Source organism: Dermacentor variabilis, chromosome 2 (assembly GCF_050947875.1).
Source record: "Dermacentor variabilis isolate Ectoservices chromosome 2, ASM5094787v1, whole genome shotgun sequence".
NCBI lineage: Eukaryota > Metazoa > Arthropoda > Arachnida > Ixodida > Ixodidae > Dermacentor > Dermacentor variabilis.
The window spans coordinates 3268118-3277639 of record NC_134569.1 but is presented as its reverse complement, the minus strand read 5'-3'; the positions used below and the strand labels follow the sequence as shown (position 1 = coordinate 3277639).

Genomic DNA, 9522 nt, shown 5'->3' with positions numbered 1-9522 from the left:
GTGATTCCGAGCCTATGCGGAGCGTGATTAGCGTGCGTTTTGTGTGTTTGAATTTATTCAGTTTGGCAGTCTACTGTGTACGGAACGCTGTTGAACTAAGGAATCACATAACAGAAGCCGTCATTTTGCTGGCAGCATGCTTTTTTTTTTTTATAAATAAACCGCGCGCTTGACGGTGTCTCGCGCAGGGGGAATCTGCGACCACTGAAGTTACGTGCAGCACCAGTGCTAGTTAGAAACTTTGCCGCAGGCATTCAGCTGCATGCTGCAAGAGGTCAGTTGGGCGCGTTATCTTGAACTTATGAAAACGCATGAGGAATCCATGTTTTATGCTGAAAAATGTATAAACCCCATATAAGCGATCTTGCGCGCGGCAGCTACAAGCGACGCGACGGAGATGGCTGTCGCGTTCGCTCGTCGCCTACAAGTCGTACTCCGTGCGAGCGACGATTTTGAGCGACGCCTCCCCGGTGTTGCCGGCATGAGGGCTGCAGTCACGCGTGACGCGTGCTTTAGTAATTTACGTTGATGGATTTTACTATAAAAAGTAGCATAAAATATTTCCGGAGGTCTTGCAGTACGTCCTTATCCTTGCGCGTATAAAAATTGAATCATTTGCTCGTTCCGCGCGACAATCGGTAGTATTTGAGCGATGTATGTACATCCAGTTCCGGCTTCGCGCTATTGGCTAGTCGCTCATAGCACTTCTGGGCGACGAGCGACGATTTCTAGATTTCCAGAACCGAGCCATCTGTTCAAGCGACGGCCCGTTTTGTCGCTCGAAGCCGTCGCTCGTCGCCGTCGCGCACTAAATCTCTCTCACTGTGTTTATCCCTAAGACTGAACTGTTTTTGCTCATGTTGAAATGGTGTGATTATAGGTCTGGTTTTGTCTCCTGTTGCGGTTTTCGTGCACGGTGCGAAACTGAAAGGATGCTTATGTCTACGAACTCGGTGAATTGTCGAGCAGCTAGTTACGCATCGGCATCGAATATAACGGCTGCTGTGTGGAATTACAATTGCAGGGGCGCTTTGCATACGCTTATTGTTTTGGACATGCCTGTGCATTTGCTAATATGAGTTGGCGTGTCAGAGTTATGTCATATGAACAGCTAAATCAGCCTTCCTCTGGGGGTTACAAGCGTAATGTGTGCATTTTGCTATAGCATGGCAGATCAAGATGTGTTTATCGCTTGAATATTTTTAGTAGGGAAATAAAATATCAAAATAAAATGTTGCTTTAATTTCGTGTTACCAGTCTGTCGTACACAGAACAATAGGTTGTTGTAATAAACTAATAACTGCGGCTTAACTGCAACTTTTACATGCCTACAAGAATCTAAAATGCTAGATTTCAAACTGCAGCAGTAGTCGGGTCTGTCAAAAATGAACTCCACTACGCACCTCATGCATGAAAATAAGTTTATGCCTTTTAGTAAGCTTAGATGCAAGCCGCAGTGAACTTGTTAGTATTGAAATGTGGGTAAGCTTGCCATAACAAGCCTTGTTGCCCTTTTTTATAGGCACATCCATATATCCATTGAGCTGAAGGACAATATTTTCATCCCTACTGAGCATCATGTTTGCAGCTATAATCCTGAAATTATGGCTTCAGCAGTGGCACAACCAGGGATGGTGCGGGGGGGGGGGGGCACACTGGGCACGTGCTTAGGATGTGTCACAAGTGGTGTTTGCGATACACCAGACTCATGACAGACCTATGACGTCTGAAAATGACCAATATTCTATTCATTAGCAGGAGTATTCTAACATTCATGAAAAACAAGGATGAACTGTGGTTTATTTGTTTTTTTGCTTAAATCTAAAAATTGAAGTTAGTTTAGCAGTTGACTGTTGCAGTCATTTGGATGTTTTGCATGCATTTCACTAGGAAGACTAAGAGCTAAGACTTTTTTATTGCCATGGCGTTGACTGTCTTGATGTTGTTTTGCACCATGCCCTTGTGTTGACTTTTGCATACGATATTTTTCAGGCACCCACTTTATATAACGCAAGAAGGCAGCTGCAAGGACACGAGGATGTGAAAGAGCCAGTGCAGCGCGACTTCGCGTAGTGCAGATGAGCCAATGCCAAAAAATCTAAATACATAGGCATGCAATTTGGACAAGAAAACTAGTATGTGGGTATATTGGGTGTACCATTTGACCAAATGTCAACAAAATCAAGATACAGTATGTTACACGAAGATGAAAATTCTCACGTGCTCCAGGCAGTCATCTTAACATGGTATATTTATGTAATGTCTCTGATTGGAAAGTCCAATCAAGTATGCTCTCTGGAGACAAACATAGCAGCAAGTGTCATTGAAAAGTTAAAAATGTGTTTTAAGAAAGCTGATTAGTCCTGAGAAGTGACTGCTTTTTGTCTTGCCTCTCAACAGATATATCCATGTGATAAAAAAATAGTGGTACAATGAAATTGCATATTTGCTTAGCGACATGATACATACTTGCAATGAGCACGGTGCCTGTGTTTACTATAAAAAGCAACAGCCCATGCTTGGTTAGGTTAGGCCCACTACAACATGCAGGCATGGGTGATTGGCGCTTTTTTTATTTCTGTGTCGTGAGGTTTATTGACGTGCGTATAGGTGCAATGGCACGCAGTATGGCTAGTACAAAAAAGGGGGGGGGGGGGCAGATATATGTAGCTCACTGTACACGACACAGGGCAAAGGAAATCCGTGTTCAGCAACTATGTTAAATGCCATGTACGTAAATTTTACAACGCTACTCGTTCGAAGCGCGCACAGGTGCATATTGAAGAAAAGTTTCCAGGGTAGATAATTTAGTTCGTAATTTACACTAATTTTGCTCTAACCACGAGACATAATAATTTGAATATACTGCACGGAAAAACCTAGAGCGAATTAAATTGTGTGTCAGCTTCGTGTGTATACATATAGTCTTTCCTATGCATTAGGTTTTTTGCGTAATGCATTAACATTTGAGAGCCTATCTTATGATGTGTACTCTGTTTACATTACAGTTGTTTATTAGTTTACTCGTTTGTTTTGCGACTGATGAAATGCCGGCATATATATATTTTCAACATTTGACATAACCCTGTATGTTTTGCAGGGACAACCCAGGACGTGCATTTCTCAGCACCCAGTCAACTGCCAAAAGTGACTCAAACACAGGCCACCAGTAAGTGGACATCAGTTGCAATTTCACATTATGCAGTTGGCGGCTGCCTTGTACGGAGGCTTCTTTTTTTTAATGAGATGGTGATGTCGTTCTAATGTACATTTTGACCACAAAGGTGCGATCATGTCTCACAGAGGCATATATGGTTGCTATTCTCTGCGAGGGACGTGTTCTCGTGTTCGTGAAGCATTTGTGTTTGGCAGTATTGTCGCCCAATGAGTCGGATATAAACACTAACTCGCCACTGCCGGCAAGTAGTTGCGAGAAACGCATTATGACACTGTAAAGTTATTTCATTAATTCGAAGGAAAGTTTTGCAGCAGGAAAAAAGGTTGGTATTCCAGGTTAACATGTCTTTTTCTCACAAGTTATTTAGCCAAACTGTAGATGCGTGAAATTCGTGACTTATGAATAGATTTTAATTTGTTCTTTAGTAATGCTTCTAAAAGAGACTAATAGCATGTGACTACCTCTGCAATCAGCAGACCATACATTTACAGTCATAAGTGGCAGTTCCATGCAGTCTCGCACTTTATATTACCTTTCCTTTCAGTAACATTGGAACTGGTGGCTACGTTTTCAGAAGGAGAAGTGCACTTGACACTGTATATGTATGTGTGAATTCGGTTTTCTTTGTATGTGTCGGCTCACTGACAAACAGTGCAAAAGTCTGTTGTACCATGAGCCTGACGACGCCTTCTGCTGCTAGAAATGCGGCACTTCGTATTTTATAGTACTGCATGACATTTAAATCAAAGCTACCACATAAAATGATCAAGAAAACTAACCGCTGTTATAGCTGTTTTCCTCAAAGAACGCTTGTCCTTTATGGGCTGTGTTAATCTGAGCTCTCCACCGATGTTTCCGTAGTATTATCCCTTAGTGAGTGAGAGATTGGGGGCAATTAATCGTGTTAGAGTTTAAGTGGTGTTCTAATTATGTGCATTTGTTCCAACAAAGTTGTCTAGATTACTTTATTGTGTAGTGTAAAGCTTATGAAACCATCAGCAACTACTGAGTTGCTAACACGCATATGGATTTGTCACTATACAGGTGAAACTCGGCTGTACCACTGCAGTGCTGCGGAAATTGCTTCACCAGCGGCTTTGCAACAGCTGTTTCGCAGCATGTCGGTATGTGTTAATTTATAATTATGTTGGGATGGGCTAGTATTATGGACCACTGCTACTCTGTATTGTGACAGATCCATATGATAAGGGATGTAATGGGCACAGCGAAAACCTTTGAATTCTTTACTATGGTACATAAACAGGCTCTCCTTTTCGTCACTGGAGCAGGAGAGAAGGGCATGCAGGCACTCCTGAATGTACATATATTTCAAAACATGAGAAACACACACACACACACACACACACACACACAAACACACACAATTAAACTAAAGGCAGGGACGTTCCATCTTTCATCTTGAATTGAATTGTGCAGCGCAAAAATACAACACAGACCACAGAGAAGCACACATGTTAACAGGTTTGATACACACGTTAGTTCAACAGATTTGATACTTCAAGTGTGCTATTTTACACAAGGGGGAAGGGAAAGGGGAGAAAATCTGAAAAAAAAGTGGAGTGGAAAAAAAGTAATCGTGCCAAAAAGCATGAGAAGCATCGCGCAGCCAGGATCACCAGCAGGACAACCTTACGTATAGTTTGTTTCAATCAACTCAGATCACATGCAGCCATTACTGCAATCAAGTTGTTTCCTTATGTCATATGAGGGAATGATGTGGGCCCAAAAAACTGTTTAGAGCTGAAGGATTATGTTCCATTCTAGCCTCATTGCCTGCTTTCTTATCATATTGTTATCAGCTGCTTATGTTAGGGACAAAAACTAAGAGTACGAACTGTTTCCCGATTCGCCATTCCACACAACATGTCTTTGTGACTATATGTACATGCAGATGATCCATAGTTGAAAAATATTCAGTACAGTAGAATCTCATTACAAGATGCACTTGGTTGTAAGAGACATCTGAAAATGGTTTGGTTGGTTTTCCGAAGTTTCCCACGTTAACAATACTGTATACAAGAGACACCTTTGTTAATAAGGATGACTTTTTAAGTATTCACTACTTCGAAGGCACACAACCCAGACACATTCACTTTGTGCACCTTGTGTGCTCCGAAGGGCGTAAAGATCACGCAATCCTTACACAAGTCAATCGCGCATGTCTCTTTTAGCATGAACCAGAAAAGGAGGGCAACGAGGACAGTGCAGGGCAGAAAGTGTCGGCAGTTGAAGCTGACGAGCGTCTAAGAGCACCTCAAAGGTACTGCGAGCAACAAGGCTTGCAAAGTGAAGTGTTCAAATTCCAGAAGTTGGGAAGGAAGCTAACACCATTTACAGTCACTAAAAAGCTGTGAATGTCTTCTTTAAAGGGCCTCTAAACCACCGAGGTTGAAATTTAGTTGCGGTGTTGCAGTTCTACACAATAAGGCAATGAACAGGTAGCCACGAGAATTTTTCGAAACGGTGCAGTAATAGTGGAGCTACGTGTGTTTGATTATCGAAAAGTAGTCCCCACTCATTTTACTCTTTCATCTGGTACACGCCATATGGACAGTGTCGTCTTTTCCTTGCCTAGTACACCTCCAAATGTTACGGGACAGGCCAACACCATAGAACTCTGTTGCTGCCGCGCTGGCCCGTCGTCCTGCGAGGGGTGGCGCTAATACAATGGAACTATATGGTGACTCGTGTTGAAGAGCCTCGTAGGGAGACCCTTCTGTTGGCGTTTCTGTTCTTTGCCCCCATTGGCTGCCCACAATGGCATCGCGCGCAACGCGACGACGAAGAAGGAGTGTGTGTATTTGCTTGCAGGCCTTGCCGGCAGTCGTACACTTTCGTTCGACCAATCGACAGCACCGGAAACTGGTGACATCATCAGAGACAGCCTGGTGATGTCAGGACAAACTGGGGGGTGCAGGATAGGTCCAGAGAGGCGCACAGGGTCATTTTCTTCATATTGTGGTGCTCCGGCAGTGCTACGCACTCTGGCATTTGGCTTCGTCGATCGTGACGGCATTCTGATTTCAATATGCGTGTTTACTTGAAATGTTCAAAAAATGTCGAGAAGTGGTTTAGGGGCCCTTTAAGCCACCCTGAGCATTTATTCCTTCAGATATATCAAAACATACTTTAGTGATGATGCATAATAAAGTGATCTAGTCTGGCTCCTCAGTGTCTTAAAATTTTTGGTTTCGGGAGACATGTTTCCCGTGTCTCTTGAATATCTTCTGATGAGGCTTTACTGTAATATACACAAACAATTGTGTAACTCCTCCTGCAAGTATTATTCATTAAGCCCGGTCACTTATGTGCAAAGCTTGTGGTTAAGTCTTGATGTCCGTACTTTTTAGAGCTATGTTTATAATTCATGCTGTTCTTATTGGTTCTTCGATGCAGGAGACAATGCCTACGAAATTATTGGCCCTGATCATGAGAGCCCTCAAGGGGCAAACAACATCTCTGTTGCAGAAGTGAGCCCGATACCACTTGGAAGTTACCATGACAGATGACACGGCAGCAATAGATACAGAGACTGCCATGTCTACTGCAGCTGCAACAGTGTACGAGGCAAGCAGCAGCGCGTCAGCATCAGCAGCAGTGTCAGAAGGAACCACACCAGGCCTGGTAGAGCAACATGTGTGCTATCACTGACTTTTTTTGTAGTGGATACAACTCATTTGCTCAACATACAAAAGCTTTTCACCACGACTGTGAGCCAGTGTTATTGTGCAGCAAGTGCAAGACTAAGTTAGGTGTTATAACACAGTACAAGCATCACTTTAATATATGCAAATGCAAACATATTACAGTTGTTGCCTCCCCAGCCAGCCCACATAGTGACAACAATGTGGAACACATGGTGGGACACACCTCTCTCCCATTACAAGATAGTAGAGACTGTCAGTGTTGCTAGATTGACTGGTCTTTGTAGGCAACTAGAAGGACAACACAGGTGTCATAAGATTGTTGTTGATGTTGTTGTTCAAGAGGTAAAAAAGAAGTTTGATGCAGCTGAAGTGCCAACTGATATTGAGCAAATCAAAAGCAACCACCTGAAAAAGCAACACTATCGAAATTTGGGTATCTATGTGCCGCCAACTCTGGTAAGAATGGCATAGGACGGAAGTGTGATGAAAATCACACAGACACTGCTGTTGCATCACTGGCCACAGTGAGCAGCGACTTGTAGGGCAAGAGAGTCAACTGAAACTAACATTATGATATAGTGTCATGCTCCCATGTGACCACTTTTCAAGTTATTTTGCAAGATACAGCTCAACCTCCAGAAACGAGACTGCAACTTGTCTGTAAAAAAGCTTTCGCAAAAAATAATTCATAACACTATTAACATAGCAGTATCTTTTTTTTTGTGTCGGTTCGAGGTTCCCGGCTGTCCATTAATGCAAAAATTGAGGAAAAAAAGAACATGTGTCGTACTTACACCTTTTTAACAAGTACGAGGGGGACAGAACTTTTCTAGTCATGCATCTTCATCATACTATCAAGTTTTTAAATGCCTTTTATAATTATTATTACCAGTTATATCTGAGTGCATTGTATGCATGTAGCAGGTGTAAAATCAGTTCAGTTGGATCAGATGCCTTATCTGCAAGCGAGCCCTATATTCAAGAAATTTGAATTAAAATAGTTACGTTAGAGACGCAGTCTTTCAGCACTTTATTGCCTGTGGTTTAAGCATTGCTCAATACTTTTGTGGGTGGCAATTTCAACCGGCACAGCACTGCGCTTTGCCACAGTCACATTTGTCTTCAAAGCGGTGTTTACCATTTGTGTTGATCTGTTTGTGTATGCATAGAGCAAGTTTTTAATTTGTATTTTTCTGCATTCTTGTGCTTGCACTAAGCTTGTATAAGGCAGTTACAAAATGTGCGTCACTATAACGAACTGTTCTGTTGAGCTTACACTTGCAAATAATCGTGTTCAGATGGCTGCACTTCTATGCGGGTGCACCGCTAGCTTTGTGTATGTTCTCATGTTTGTATAAAGCTTATATAAGCTAGTTAGAAAATGTATGTCACTAAGCATTGTGATATTCTTTAAAGAACTGCTTGGTTGGTTTTACACTTGTGAATTAGTATTGAGGCAGTGGTATTCCCATGTATGCCCACTGCTAGCTTTCTGTGTCCTCACGTGTTTGTATTAAGTTTCTACAAGGGAGTTACAGCATGTACGTCACTAAGCGCTGTGATATTTTTTAAAGAACTGCTTTGTTGGTTTTACACCTGTGAGTAATAGTACTCGGGCGGCACTAGTCATGTGTAGGTACACAGGGACCATTTGTATACATTATGCTCATGTAAAGCAGTTACAAAGTGTATGTCACTAATTACTGTGATATTTGTTGAATTGCTGTGATGGTTTTACACATGTGAATATTAGTGGTCAGGACACAGTACTTGCGGTGTATAGTTGAATTTATACACTGCCAGGACATGGGCTGTATACGTACCAAAAGAAATGTATGTCATTTTATTGTTGTGATTATTACTGTTTGGATTTTATTAAACTGTAATAAAATTGTTTCTTGTATCTATTGAGGTATGGCAATTCGTCATGCAACCAAACTGAGGACCTGAACTTGTGCATACAAATAAACAGCTAATTTAAGAGTATGCTGCTCATATTCTGCTAAACCAGTTTAACAAATCTTGTACTACAATGCTGGAAAAATGACAGAGCTGACTCGGATGTACAGAAAAAGTTCTGCACTGGCTGAAGGACTGCCCCACACTGGAGTTCGTAATGTTGCGTTTATTGGAGTAGAACAGAAAGTGCACTTCTATTAAAAATGCGACAGTCGGTGCAGAAACATAAGGCAGACGAGCGGATGTGGCACATTTTTTTCAGGGCCCTCCATGCCTACTACTGCATTTCTAGTCTTCCTGTGCTCTGCGTATAAGCCCCTGTTCAGCCAAGGTTTTTACTCCATGACAGTTGTTCTACTGGGTTCGTAGCAATATTGAAGAAAAAAATTCAATGGTTTTCAAGGACTTTCGAGGCCCCCACACAGTAACTTCAAGGACCTCGTGCAATGTGTGTAGTAGTTTGGACAGGCAATAACTTGTTCAAGAACACCGTTAACTTTAATGCAAACAAAAGAAAACAAAACAAATCGCATTTCAGTGATTTCAAACATTTGAAAGACTGCTAATTTGCCTTTCACCGCCCACCACTAAATGCACACAACGAAGCATTTCAAGAAAGCGCTCAAAGTTTTTCTGCAATAGCACAATTAACTACTTGGACCTGTAACATTTGCAGTTTTTGAATACTGTTTGGTATGACAGTGTATTTGATGTCAT

The 9522-nt window shown here is 42.0% G+C and overlaps 1 long non-coding RNA gene across 1 annotated transcript; it reads left to right on the top strand.

The window, feature by feature from the left end:
• Positions 1-2101: 2101 nt before the first annotated feature.
• LOC142571294 (uncharacterized) lies at positions 2102-8747 on the top strand. The gene is made up of 3 exons (XR_012825840.1): positions 2102-3169; positions 4223-4302; positions 6596-8747. It is a non-coding gene; the product is annotated as an uncharacterized LOC142571294 (long non-coding RNA).
• Positions 8748-9522: the final 775 nt, after the last annotated feature.